At 36.4% G+C, this 14474-nt stretch overlaps 2 non-coding genes across 2 annotated transcripts; both read right to left on the minus strand.

The window, feature by feature from the left end:
• Window positions 1–4610: 4610 nt before the first annotated feature.
• Window positions 4611–4774, minus strand: LOC149877433 (U1 spliceosomal RNA). The gene has a single exon (XR_016448249.1). It is a non-coding gene; the product is annotated as a U1 spliceosomal RNA (small nuclear RNA).
• Window positions 4775–4877: 103 nt separating this feature from the next.
• On the minus strand, window positions 4878–5069 carry LOC149877434 (U2 spliceosomal RNA). Its single transcript, XR_016448195.1, has one exon. It is a non-coding gene; the product is annotated as a U2 spliceosomal RNA (small nuclear RNA).
• Window positions 5070–14474: the final 9405 nt, after the last annotated feature.

The raw sequence follows: 14474 nt of genomic DNA on the forward strand, positions 1-14474 counted from the left end.
CATCAAACAACAAATGGAAAAGGACAAACTTATGACCCTAAATTACAGTTGACAGCATCATGTTAGCAAAAGTAATGCATGCATACACACAAACGTGCATACATACTTCCATACATACAATTTTCCATACATACATACATACATACATACATACATACATACATACATACAAACAAACTTCCATACATACATACATACATACATACATACATACATACATGCATGCATGCATGCATGCATGCATTGATACATATATTCATGCATCCATGCGTCATGCCAATACCTTAGGACATTTAAACAGTGCGCTCTCAGTCCTGGACCACAGATAACCATGGGACTGATAGAGATAGCACCATACTGGAAGATTTAGCTAGCCTTCATCATAATCAGGTGGAATGTCAACAAATTGATTTCTATTCATGCTAATAGCCACAGAGCCATACAGAAAACTGCAGGGAACTTTGCAATCGAGCAATTGTAGATTGTCAGGCCAACTAATGAATTTATGGCAGAGATAACGAAGAAAATCATGAAAAGCCTTGCACATCATATCTCGATTTTTCACAAACTCACAGAGTGTGGTGAATGGAAGAATGCAAAGTTTTTTTAAAAAATTTTACATATTGCCCAACCTAAATCAAGCCTAAAAATGTATTTGCTTAAATTATAGAACCTCAGGATTGATGGAGAACAAAGTTAAAAATATTATCTAGCAGACTTGGGTCAATTTCAATTGTAAATGTAATTGAATTACGATTACTTGAAATTTTAATAGCAACTGAATTACAATGACTTGCACTTGTAATTCACTTACAAGTCATATTATTACAATTACTTGTGACTGTACCTTATAAAATACAATAACAATTACTTCATGAAAATACATTTAATTACAATTAAGTTACAGCCACAATTGAGCCAAGTCTGATGCTAACCTAACTTAACCCTTAACCAACCTTGCCCCAGAACCATATGTACACTCAAAATTCAGTACTTTCGACATTTTATTTTCAATGCTTAGACTTGCTACCTGAGGCTGGGTTAATTTTAACAGAAACTCTGTAAAACATTGAAAAGCCATGTTATGAAAAAGCCAAACAAAAGGTTTGATTCAAAGTGCATTGAACATGCCATTTTTTAAAAAAAAAATTGTCACGTATCTTTCATCAAACTAAAGGATTGTTTTAAAGAAGTGGACAGATTGTCCATTGAAAAGTATCCCTAATTGACCATTCATTTGTTGGCCTTGTGTCAGTTTAACTGTAAAAGAAATAAAGCTGTGAACAAACTAGAAGAAGAAATTCTCAGAAAGATGCTTCTTCTGTTTCACTCACCGATACGAGCGAGAAGAACTCCTCACTTTTCCTCGCTCACTGGGATGCTCTTGTGAGTAGCAGTAGTAGGAGTAGTAGCAGTGGTAGTGCAGATTTTAATACAGATATTTCAGGAACTCAAGACGGACTCTGAAAGTCTCTTGTGACTACCCCTAAAAATGCAAATTTATTTCTAAGCATTATTTTTTTTTTTAATCAGGAACTATTTTTAAGTATTTTTGAAGACTTGAGAGAGTAAAGTGTACAAAACAGTAGTGGCTAAACTGCTTCAAGTTTTAAAATATAAGGTAGAAAACATTGAAAATAAGTAGCGCAGTACTTTTTGTTACTTAAAGCATTCTTGATAAATGATAAAAACTTAAATGGAACTCCTCTAAACTCACTTGTCTTGGTTTTGTCTTAGATACTCTTTTCTTCCATTTTTTTTTTTTTTTTTTTTTTTAATTCGAAACAAACCAAACCAAAAGCACCTTTACGGCTCCTTGACGCTAGGCCGACACCAATAACTTTAGTAGGACTGCGCGTAACCACTACACCGTTGTTAAACTAAGATCGTAGTAACTAAGTAACTAAGTTAAACTAAATTCGTGGAGCGTAGTAACTCCTTCAGTTTACCTGTCAGTTAAATGATGAAAAGTGTACGCGATCATTCGATCTTAGGCTTTTTTTTTTTTATTTGATTGTTCCCCTTCCCGAAACCCCGAAATGAACGAAATACGATTGGCAAGTATTTGATGCATACCTTAATACACAGTGACTAAAATGTAGTATGTGTTTTTTCCGTGCCCAGCGAATGGTCGGAAGATAGTGCATGCTTTTAGATATCTTAGAGCTTGCGGTTTCATACTAGTGCCCAAGCCTTTGTGTGATTCTTTTTTAAAAAAAAGCAGAAGTTAGATTTTTTGCATTTAATGACAAAAAAAACAAAAATTTTAGCAAGATCTAATGATTAAATCTGAATAATGATTTTTAAAAACCATGTTCTGCCTCAGTTGCACATAAAATGGTCATATTCTAATCAAGAAGTAGTTAAGCTCTCTCAATCTTTTATTTTCTGCAACCTTCCTAAAGAAAAACATTCGTTATTCAAAAGAAATTATTCAAACAGTTTTTTGTTTTCTTTTCTTTCTTTTCCATTTGTGATCAAATTATGGTTAGTACTAACGGTAGCACATTGCATCCACTTCCTCGTTATTAGTATTTTCTTACCAGCATTAACAACATTCGTTATTTCGTAACTATCCAATTAATGCTTAATAGTTTTAAAATTTACCACAAAAGACTACATTAACTGTCTTGTAAGCGCCAATAAGAATATAATTAAATAAGTATACAACGCCTGGAAGGAAGAAATGTGCTGCTGTTTGTCTTTCTATAATCATCAACGAAGAAATGAAAAAGAAAAATCGGACTCTGGTTTGATTGACAATTCTGAATGCAATTTATACATTCTTGACGCACACAAACATGGTGACAAACAAACAATACTAGGAGCCAATAGTAATTTGCTAAAATTTTTTTTTTTTTTTTTTTTTTGCAGGAATAGAGTTCTTATAGTTTTCGTTTCTAAAAAAGAAAAAAAAAAAAAAAATGAAGAAAAAAAACAAGTCAAACAAAAAAACAACAACAACAAAAAACAAATAGGTTTTCAGTTGTTCATAGACTAAGACGGATTAGAACAACTCGAGTATTTTATTTCAGCAGCTAATTTGTTCTCGGCGATGTTTGCTCCATAAAATATAACGATTGCAACAGATATTTTCATTTGAACCCATTTTCTAATGCGTATAATGTTTTTAAAATTTGTGTGGCATAAGACTCTCGTCTCTTTCTCTTGCGCTTCTTGTCACCAGTTCCAGCGACTTTTCCGCCTTTCTTACCAGCGCGCTTCTCGCCTTTTTTTGCCACCTTTGGCGCTTGTTTTCCTCCGGCTTTTGGTGCGTCAGATCATTTCGACGAGCTTAGCAGTGAAAGTTTTTTCTTCTTTGTTTTCATTGCATTGCAACTGGATTTAATTTAAAGTAGATTTGTGGTTTCCAACTTGATAACTTTTCCGTTCTACGCACTTCTATTGGTTTTTAAAAGATTACGTCATTTGAGCATTGTTTATTTCTTTTTTACTATTGGTTAAAAAACTCTTTTCTGTTTAACAAAAAGCCGCACGAGATCTCTAGTCTGTCAGTCTGTTTTCAGTAGAAAACAAAATGTTAGCACGTGGAAAAGGAGGAAAAGCTAAGGCTAAGAGTGGCTTTCTTCAGTTTCCTATTGGTCGTGTCTAATCTCATCGGTTTAGGCGCACCATCTACTTAGCTGGAGTTTTTGAAAACCTCTCCGCCGAAAATCTTACAGCTAGCTGGTAATGCTGCACGCGATAACCAGAGAGCCAGGATCATTCCTCGTCGTTTGCAGCTAGCTGTTCGCAACGACGAAGAAGTTAAACAAGCTGTTGTTTGGTGTTACAATCGCGAGCAGCGGTGTGTTGCCAAACATTCAGGCTATGTTGCAATCGTTCCAAAACGGCAATCTAAACAATACCAAAGGCTAATTTCATAGCTACACACCTGTTCAAAGATTATTGTTAAGGCATTGGAAACTTACGCGAAGTTGATTTGTAGACTTGCTGCAACTTATCAAAACATGCAATAATAGCTGTTTTCAAGTCATAAACTACAAGTCAAAAAATATACCAGAATCCAATATGAAATATACAAAAATGGATGGAAATTGTTACTATTGTTGTTACTATCATTACTGTTAGTTTGTTATTGCCATTACTTATTTTTTATGATTATTACTATTGTTATTATCGTTATTATCATTGCTGTTGGTATTATTATTAGTCTGTTATTGCTATCATCATCTTTTATTACCATTATTACGATTGTTATTATTTTCAATCTTACTATTATTATCATATTTTTATTATTGCGACTATTTTTTTTTCTTTCAACAATTATTACCATTATTGTTTTTTTATTACAGCCATTCATTGAATGATTTCTGGTGTTGCAGCCGTTCGATCACGCTTACTGGTTGCGACTAGATTTTCATTGATTTTATAAGAAAAAAAACAAAACAACAACAAAGAACTTTTGAACGAAATAAAATGTGTTTACACTTTTAGGAGGCTTTGTTTACCTTCTCACTGACAAATCTTCACTCGAGGATATATACATAACATATAAATACACATAAAACATACCTTTTCTCAAATACTCGTTTACGTCCAGTAACTCATAGAGGGCTGAGTGAGGGTTTTTTTTTTTGCATCTTTAAAGGGGGCGAGCGCGAACGCAGGCCCCCACTACCAGAAATTGTACGGTCGAGTTACCGACGTTAGCGGTAATCGCAGGGGTCAGCCCAGGCGAAGTGCAATGCAAGAGCCTCACCCTGGAAGAAGCCCCATGTTGATCAGGTTTACTTCCCCGTCAGGTAAGTATGCCTTTCCCGTTGTGTGGGGAGCCTCGGACGTGCCCCAATCTTCGCAATTGTGGTTTTTTGATTGGACCCTAACCGCATCGTTCCGTTTTTTTTTTTTTCTCTTTTTAATGGGCCGCACTCAGCAGTAGTGCAACGCCGAGGCAACCCGCGGTCAGGGCGAGGTAAACCTACGATCCCTTGACCAAATGCCAAAAATCAGATTAATATATGAGCCGGACTATGCCGGCGTACCAGATATTAAACTGATAAGAACAGATACTACACTTGATCTTAGCCATTAGGCCGAGAAGCGATACTTTTTCAACGAATTTGTGTGCTGGCTCCCTCCCTTTGAACGAAAAAACTTGTGGGCATTTGAATAAGTCGATGGGTAACTGTAAGTTTGAACAATGAAAACATGGGCTCGTTGTATGAAACTAAAACTGCAACAATTTCATTCTAAAACATTTGGGTTTTTTAACCTTCTTTCAGAAATAACCCAACTAACCAAGATTTAAAAATAACACTGGGCAGCAGCAGATTCAAATGCATAATGCGATCAAAAGCCAAGTTGAACAATCCAAAATCAACTCAAAATACTAGCGCCCCGACAGATTTTTTCTGTCAAAAAACATTTGGAGAACCTCTGTATTTAAATGTTCTTTTCATCTGTTGTAACGATGGTACTTTAATCCATCACCAAAACAGCAGAGCTTAGGAAGATTTGTTTGTCATTAGCCTCAAATAGCAATTTCTCACAAACTAAAATCTAAAAAACAAAGTTGAAGTTTAGAAATTTGGACGGTGTAAACTAATTTAAGACTTTAAACTGAGTAGCAAGAAATATTTTTGAAATATTTCTGTTTACATATAAATTAAACAAAGCATTTTATTGGAAGAAATGAACTCCTTAAATGTTTACTGACAAAAAGGTAAAACAATTTAAAAAAGTGACCTAAAACACTCAAAACATCAAACAACAAATGGAAAAGGACAAACTTATGACCCTAAATTACAGTTGACAGCATCATGTTAGCAAAAGTAATGCATGCATACACACAAACGTGCATACATACTTCCATACATACAATTTTCCATACATACATACATACATACATACATACATACATACATACATACAAACAAACTTCCATACATACATACATACATACATACATACATACATGCATGCATGCATGCATGCATGCATTGATACATATATTCATGCATCCATGCGTCATGCCAATACCTTAGGACATTTAAACAGTGCGCTCTCAGTCCTGGACCACAGATAACCATGGGACTGATAGAGATAGCACCATACTGGAAGATTTAGCTAGCCTTCATCATAATCAGGTGGAATGTCAACAAATTGATTTCTATTCATGCTAATAGCCACAGAGCCATACAGAAAACTGCAGGGAACTTTGCAATCGAGCAATTGTAGATTGTCAGGCCAACTAATGAATTTATGGCAGAGATAACGAAGAAAATCATGAAAAGCCTTGCACATCATATCTCGATTTTTCACAAACTCACAGAGTGTGGTGAATGGAAGAATGCAAAGTTTTTTTAAAAAATTTTACATATTGCCCAACCTAAATCAAGCCTAAAAATGTATTTGCTTAAATTATAGAACCTCAGGATTGATGGAGAACAAAGTTAAAAATATTATCTAGCAGACTTGGGTCAATTTCAATTGTAAATGTAATTGAATTACGATTACTTGAAATTTTAATAGCAACTGAATTACAATGACTTGCACTTGTAATTCACTTACAAGTCATATTATTACAATTACTTGTGACTGTACCTTATAAAATACAATAACAATTACTTCATGAAAATACATTTAATTACAATTAAGTTACAGCCACAATTGAGCCAAGTCTGATGCTAACCTAACTTAACCCTTAACCAACCTTGCCCCAGAACCATATGTACACTCAAAATTCAGTACTTTCGACATTTTATTTTCAATGCTTAGACTTGCTACCTGAGGCTGGGTTAATTTTAACAGAAACTCTGTAAAACATTGAAAAGCCATGTTATGAAAAAGCCAAACAAAAGGTTTGATTCAAAGTGCATTGAACATGCCATTTTTTAAAAAAAAAATTGTCACGTATCTTTCATCAAACTAAAGGATTGTTTTAAAGAAGTGGACAGATTGTCCATTGAAAAGTATCCCTAATTGACCATTCATTTGTTGGCCTTGTGTCAGTTTAACTGTAAAAGAAATAAAGCTGTGAACAAACTAGAAGAAGAAATTCTCAGAAAGATGCTTCTTCTGTTTCACTCACCGATACGAGCGAGAAGAACTCCTCACTTTTCCTCGCTCACTGGGATGCTCTTGTGAGTAGCAGTAGTAGGAGTAGTAGCAGTGGTAGTGCAGATTTTAATACAGATATTTCAGGAACTCAAGACGGACTCTGAAAGTCTCTTGTGACTACCCCTAAAAATGCAAATTTATTTCTAAGCATTATTTTTTTTTTTAATCAGGAACTATTTTTAAGTATTTTTGAAGACTTGAGAGAGTAAAGTGTACAAAACAGTAGTGGCTAAACTGCTTCAAGTTTTAAAATATAAGGTAGAAAACATTGAAAATAAGTAGCGCAGTACTTTTTGTTACTTAAAGCATTCTTGATAAATGATAAAAACTTAAATGGAACTCCTCTAAACTCACTTGTCTTGGTTTTGTCTTAGATACTCTTTTCTTCCATTTTTTTTTTTTTTTTTTTTTTTAATTCGAAACAAACCAAACCAAAAGCACCTTTACGGCTCCTTGACGCTAGGCCGACACCAATAACTTTAGTAGGACTGCGCGTAACCACTACACCGTTGTTAAACTAAGATCGTAGTAACTAAGTAACTAAGTTAAACTAAATTCGTGGAGCGTAGTAACTCCTTCAGTTTACCTGTCAGTTAAATGATGAAAAGTGTACGCGATCATTCGATCTTAGGCTTTTTTTTTTTTATTTGATTGTTCCCCTTCCCGAAACCCCGAAATGAACGAAATACGATTGGCAAGTATTTGATGCATTTTTTTTTTTTTTTTTTTTTGATGCATTTTTTTTTTTTTTTTTTTTTTTTTTTTTTTTTTTTTTTTTTTTTTTTTCTTGATATATTTACAATATATAATTATTTACATTTTTTTTTACCGTTTTATATATACATAAATATTATTTACAATGTTATTTGTACAAAGTTTTTCGTTTTTGATAATAAATATTTCCGTCTGGTGGAGGAGTGGAAATTTGTTATGTTTTTTTTTTTTTTTTTTTTTTTTTTTTTTTTTTTCTCTTTAGAAGGAAAATATAGAGAAAGAAAGGATTGGGGAAAGAGAGAAAAGTAGCAAAAATAAGGACATGGTGTTTGAGATGTTAAATAGTTTTTAGAGAATAGAAAGAGGTATAGATAAAGTAATATGATATGATTTCTCATATCATATTGGTTTAAGTTAGATTTAGTATAAGATCATAGGATCAAAAGGATTTATTAAAGAGATTTTATGAACGGCGTTTATGTTTTAAATTTTACCGTTTGAGAGATTTTAAATGTTGATTTTAAGTTTTCCATCTTTAAGGGAACATAGAATGTCCATATGACAGAAATGATCACAAAAGATGTTTAAGGTGTTTCTTTCTGCGTGATGGTCATACTTTCTCTTTATTAAATCTTTAATTTTATTAACGATTTTTCGGATAATATTTTGTGAATCTACTTTTCCTTTTCTTAGCACCGCGTGGCAGCGTCCGCTCCATATCTCACCCATTATGATCTGAGTGAGCGTCAGAAGCAAACGCGACACCGGGTGCCTCTCCGACAAATGCGCAATGTCGAGAAGAAAAATAGAATTTGCCGGTTTTATTATTCTGCTCGGCACGAAGGATTTGTAAATGTGTTTGAAATATTCCCAAATTTCAACCGAGGGAGGACAAAGGGTGAAGATGTGAATCGCGTCTTCTACGCGCCCGCATGTTGTGCAGTTTTTGTTTTTGAATGATTTTTGTCGTGAGTTTCTCGTTAGTAAAGTCGCTGTCGGTAGACTGTTGTGTAAGAATCTGTAAAGTATGTTTTGGGTCGTTCCGTGTGCATGCGAAGTAAAGTTCCTTTTCCAAATTAATGTAAAGGGCAGTTTTGTTTTCGTCACTCCAGTCCAGTAGCGTTCTGCAGTCACAACCGTCTTTTTGTTTTTTGTTATTTGTGTGTATATGGATTTGCATGTTTTGTTAGTTATGTCAAATATGAATGGGTGTTCGGTCAAGTATTGTACTGTTGTTTTGTAGTATTGTGGCGTTTTGTCGTCCCAGTGTTTTGGAAAGTCGTTTTGTCTGAGAAAGGTCCAGTCAGGGTGTATGTGTGTGAATTTTGTCAAAGAGCTCGCCAACCAGTATTTATAGAGATGATGGCAGTCATGTGTGTCTCCAGCGCATCTCTGTCTCAGTTGAAACAGAGTTTTTAGGTGTAGCGCGAGACATTGGTCTTTTGGTGAGAGAATACCAAGACCTCCGCTTTTGGTAGGGAGGAAAAGAGTGCTTCTTTTAACAGGGTTGTAATTTTGTTTTTGCCAAAGGTTGTCAAAGATGGTGGCGTGTAGGCGTGTCTCAACCCATTTAGGCATGGGGAGTGTGTTTGCCAAAAACCATACCTTCGACAGACCCAAAGCATTATAAAGCAAGGCTTTTCCTCTCAATGATACCAGGCGGAGTCTCAGAAAGTTTAAAGTTTTTTCAACCTTGTTTAGTGTTGTTGTCCAGTTTGAGTTTATGGTTTGCGATAGTTTTGCATGAAAGGTGACTCCCAGAATTTTCATTCCGTTCCCGTTCGTCCAAGCTATGTCTTTTAGACTAGCGTCGGAAACGGGTTCGAAACCGCCCAGAGCCAAACCTCTCGTTTTAGAAGCGTTTATAATAGAACCGCTGGCTTTTTGAAAAATACTTACCTTCCGGAAGAAATTTTGAACAGACTTGCCGTTTCTGGCGAAAAGAAGAGAGTCGTCGGCATACTGCTGGATTTTTAAAGGTTTTGATGTGCCAGGCAAAGGGTAGCCTTCGATGCCGTCATCCGCTCTGACCAGCAGAGCTAGCGTTTCCGCGACGAAAACGTATAACAGCAGCGACAGCGGATCGCCCTGCCTGACACCGCGCTCTGTATGGAAGAAAGGTGATAAGAATCCGCCATTGATGATAGATGCTGAGACGTTAGAGTAAAGAGTGGTTATGAACGAGATGAAGTTCTTGCCTAAATTGTATTTTTCTAGAATTTTGATAAGAAAGGAGCGATCGACTTTATCAAAAGCCTTTTCTTGGTCGATGGACAAGATGAAACATGGAGTTTGTTTAAGCTCAGCGTATTCTATTAAATCCCGGACTAGGTGTAAGTTTGAAAAGATGTTTCTTCCCGGGATGCCGCACGTTTGGTTTGGCTCTATGATTTTTCCCATCACTTTTGACAGCCTTAGCGCGAGAGCTTTTGTTATTATCTTATAGTCCGCGCCAAGGAGGGAAATGGGGCGCCAGTTTTTCTGGTCTGTTAAGTCACCTTGTTTTGGAATGAGCGATATGATGGATTTTCTCATGGATGGTGTGGTTTGTTTTTCTGTGAATAAAATATGGTTGGCGAGCTCTTCGAAATCGTCTTCCAGATCCTGCCAGAAGGTTTTATAGAACTCGGCCGGAAGACCGTCATAGCCTGGTGACTTTCCGTTTTCAAACCTGTTCAGCGCCGCCTTTAGCTCTTGTTTTGTTAGGCGCTCGTTGAGTAGTTGGTTCTCCTCAGCGCTTAGAGCGTTCTTGATATGGGCCAGAACGTAGTCTTGACTGTTTTTACAGAGTTCTGTTTTCGTGAACAGGTTTTGATAATAGGTTTTGAGGGAGTGTAGAATTTCACCAGGCTCACTTGTCAATGATCCGTCGCTTTTCCGTATTTCGGATATGGTCTTACGTTTTTGCTGCGACTTCTCAAGATTGACAAGGAAATTTGACGGCCTTTCGCCCTCTTCTAGCAGTTTCTGTTTTGTGCGCACGCTTACGCCAGGGAACTGCAAATCAAAAAGTTTTTCTCGCGTGTCGCTGATATCATCCGCGTTCGCCAAAATATTTTTTTCTAGGTGGTGAAGGTGATGTTGAAGGCGCCTGATTTCGCGTATTTTGGTTTGGCCTGCTTGCGCTGCGTTCTTTTGCAGTTCCGCCGCAATAAGCGCTTTGAAATCATCCCACCAACTCAGAGTGGAAGAGTAGGATGATTTCTTTGCGCGCAGGTCGCGAATTAGAGTTTTGATGTTTTGTTTGACTTCCTCGATTTCAATAAGGGAACAATTTAGCTTCCAGTACCCTGGTCCTCTCCTTATCGTTTTAAAATGGAGCGTGGTTGTCATGAAGTCGTGATCGGAGAAAGTGTTTGTCAATATGTCTGTGCGCGTCGCTCTTGTCGCGTCGTCATGTCGGCAGTAAATTCTGTCCAGTCTGCATTTGACGTTATTGTTTGTCCAAGTGTAAGCCCGTTTGTCCTTGTGTTTCGCGCGCCATACGTCTGTTAGTTTGTAGCGGTTTTTGAATTTGTCTAGTTGTACTGTTCCGGTGGTGTGATAGTTTGCATAGTTTGAGTCTTGTGTGTCTAGCGTAACGTTTTCCACCATATTAAAGTCGCCTGCTAATATGATGGGGAGTCCTGTGTTTTGTGAACAGTCATGCAGTCCGTCAAAAAAATCGTAACGGTCGCTTGGGATGTTCGGTGCGTATACGTTGATGATATGCATGTCGTGTTTTTCAAAGCAAATTATGGCGCTTAATATTCTACCATGGTTATCCCTTTTTAGTTCGTTTAGTTGAATATTGGACTTGCAGAGGATAGCCACCCCACAACTCGAGCTGCTGGGACCCGAGTTCCAGATGGACGCACCCGACCATTCGTCACTCCACTGTTTTGCTGTGGTGGGTCCGGAGCCCGTTTCCTGAAGGAGGATAAGATCATAGGAGGAATTTTGGAGAAACCCGAAAAAATTGGTGCGTTTTGTCGGGTTGTTCAACCCGCGTATGTTGCATGTTAAAATATTAAGCGCCATGGAGGAGAGGACCAGTTTGCGTTTTTCGCGAGTTCGCTTAAGCACTTTTGGCAAATAACAAAATTGATGTAAAATGAAGAAAAGTTCATATGACATTTTAAACAAAGTTTTAAAATATTACTCATTTTTTGGAAAGGCATAACTAAAGCTGATAAAAAATACTTAGAAGAGAAGAAAGGATATAGCAGATTAAGATCATGAGTTAAAAAAAATAGTAAAAGGAGTAGAAAAAGAAAAGGACTCACTGAGTTTCTTCCACACATCTTGAAGTGGTGATATCCTCTTCGTCAAAACTCAGGTCAGCATCTTCTTCGACATTTTGATCTGTAACGCTGGTTTGATTTTTAAAGTTAGCAATTTTGGACTCGTCCTCAATATTAAAATCAATGTCACTGTCAATTACTGCAGGTAGAGTTGTATTTCTTTGAATAGATTTCTTTGGGTTCGTCTTTTCCCTTCTTCCTCTCTGCCGCTTTCGCGTGAAGGAAGGTCGGAAATCACTGGTTTCAGCATTTTCGGATTCCGCCTCTGCAGGGGGAGGAATGACTGGAAATTCGGCTTCCACCCGTTTTGTTGGAACTTGTTGAATTTCGAGAGTTGGTGGGGTGGAAACTTTTGTATCATTTGTCTTTTCAATGTATTCCGATGTTGTTTTCATTTCTGGTTGACCTCTGTGTTTATATCGCAGGGTCAAACCGTCCACGTTCTCATATCTGGGCAAGGGGTTTATGTTTGGATTATTCCAATTTGATATAATTATTATGACATTTCCGGTGCATATTTCCTCGCCCTCCACCTTAACTTTTTGATAGTAAAAGGAGTCGACATTTCCTCTTCCTTTTGCGAGGTGAGTTGCTAATGCAGACAAAGCGCTCGTGCAGCCGTTCCTAAGGATTCCAATTGGTATGTTTTGTACCAATACATGGACCTTTGGGATGTATTTCTGCTTGAACTTAAGAGAAACTCCTTTGATGACAATTTCACTTGTAAGAAAATATGTAAGATCATTACTACAGTGTAGGGCAAACTCAAATTGGCGGTGTGAGAAGTGCCTTGTAATACCCCACACAGAAGAGAGAAGGTTTTTGGCTTTTAAAGCTATGATAAAATCTTGGATGTTGCAGTTAAGGTCTCCATAGCAACAAACAAGAACTGATGCATTTTCGTTGTACGAAGTTCTTGTGTTGAAAACACCAAGATTAACCTTGTTTAGTTTGGGTTGAGAAGAAACAGCGTTTGAACCAACAGCACTTGCGTAGCTGATGGGAGGTTTGATAAGAGTCTTTTCGATATCAACTTCCATACTTGCAGAAGCCATAAAGTAAATATAGCCAACCAAATAAGTAAGCCAAAAACTAAATATCCACACGCCAAGTAACAAAGTAAGCCAGATAGTTATAAAATAACTGTTTTCACTATTCACTATAATTCTCGATGCAATACCTTAATACACAGTGACTAAAATGTAGTATGTGTTTTTTCCGTGCCCAGCGAATGGTCGGAAGATAGTGCATGCTTTTAGATATCTTAGAGCTTGCGGTTTCATACTAGTGCCCAAGCCTTTGTGTGATTCTTTTTTAAAAAAAAGCAGAAGTTAGATTTTTTGCATTTAATGACAAAAAAAACAAAAATTTTAGCAAGATCTAATGATTAAATCTGAATAATGATTTTTAAAAACCATGTTCTGCCTCAGTTGCACATAAAATGGTCATATTCTAATCAAGAAGTAGTTAAGCTCTCTCAATCTTTTATTTTCTGCAACCTTCCTAAAGAAAAACATTCGTTATTCAAAAGAAATTATTCAAACAGTTTTTTGTTTTCTTTTCTTTCTTTTCCATTTGTGATCAAATTATGGTTAGTACTAACGGTAGCACATTGCATCCACTTCCTCGTTATTAGTATTTTCTTACCAGCATTAACAACATTCGTTATTTCGTAACTATCCAATTAATGCTTAATAGTTTTAAAATTTACCACAAAAGACTACATTAACTGTCTTGTAAGCGCCAATAAGAATATAATTAAATAAGTATACAACGCCTGGAAGGAAGAAATGTGCTGCTGTTTGTCTTTCTATAATCATCAACGAAGAAATGAAAAAGAAAAATCGGACTCTGGTTTGATTGACAATTCTGAATGCAATTTATACATTCTTGACGCACACAAACATGGTGACAAACAAACAATACTAGGAGCCAATAGTAATTTGCTAAAATTTTTTTTTTTTTTTTTTTTTTGCAGGAATAGAGTTCTTATAGTTTTCGTTTCTAAAAAAGAAAAAAAAAAAAAAAATGAAGAAAAAAAACAAGTCAAACAAAAAAACAACAACAACAAAAAACAAATAGGTTTTCAGTTGTTCATAGACTAAGACGGATTAGAACAACTCGAGTATTTTATTTCAGCAGCTAATTTGTTCTCGGCGATGTTTGCTCCATAAAATATAACGATTGCAACAGATATTTTCATTTGAACCCATTTTCTAATGCGTATAATGTTTTTAAAATTTGTGTGGCATAAGACTCTCGTCTCTTTCTCTTGCGCTTCTTGTCACCAGTTCCAGCGACTTTTCCGCCTTTCTTACCAGCGCGCTTCTCGCCTTTTTTTGCCACCTTTGGCGCTTGTTTTCCTCCGGCTTTTGGTGCGTCAGATCATTTCGA

The sequence above is a fragment of the Hydra viridissima genome, unplaced genomic scaffold (genome assembly GCF_058129835.1).
Source record: "Hydra viridissima isolate aposymbiotic clone 2 unplaced genomic scaffold, HvirCarnegie_v1 scaffold_16, whole genome shotgun sequence".
NCBI classification, from domain to species: domain Eukaryota; kingdom Metazoa; phylum Cnidaria; class Hydrozoa; order Anthoathecata; family Hydridae; genus Hydra; species Hydra viridissima.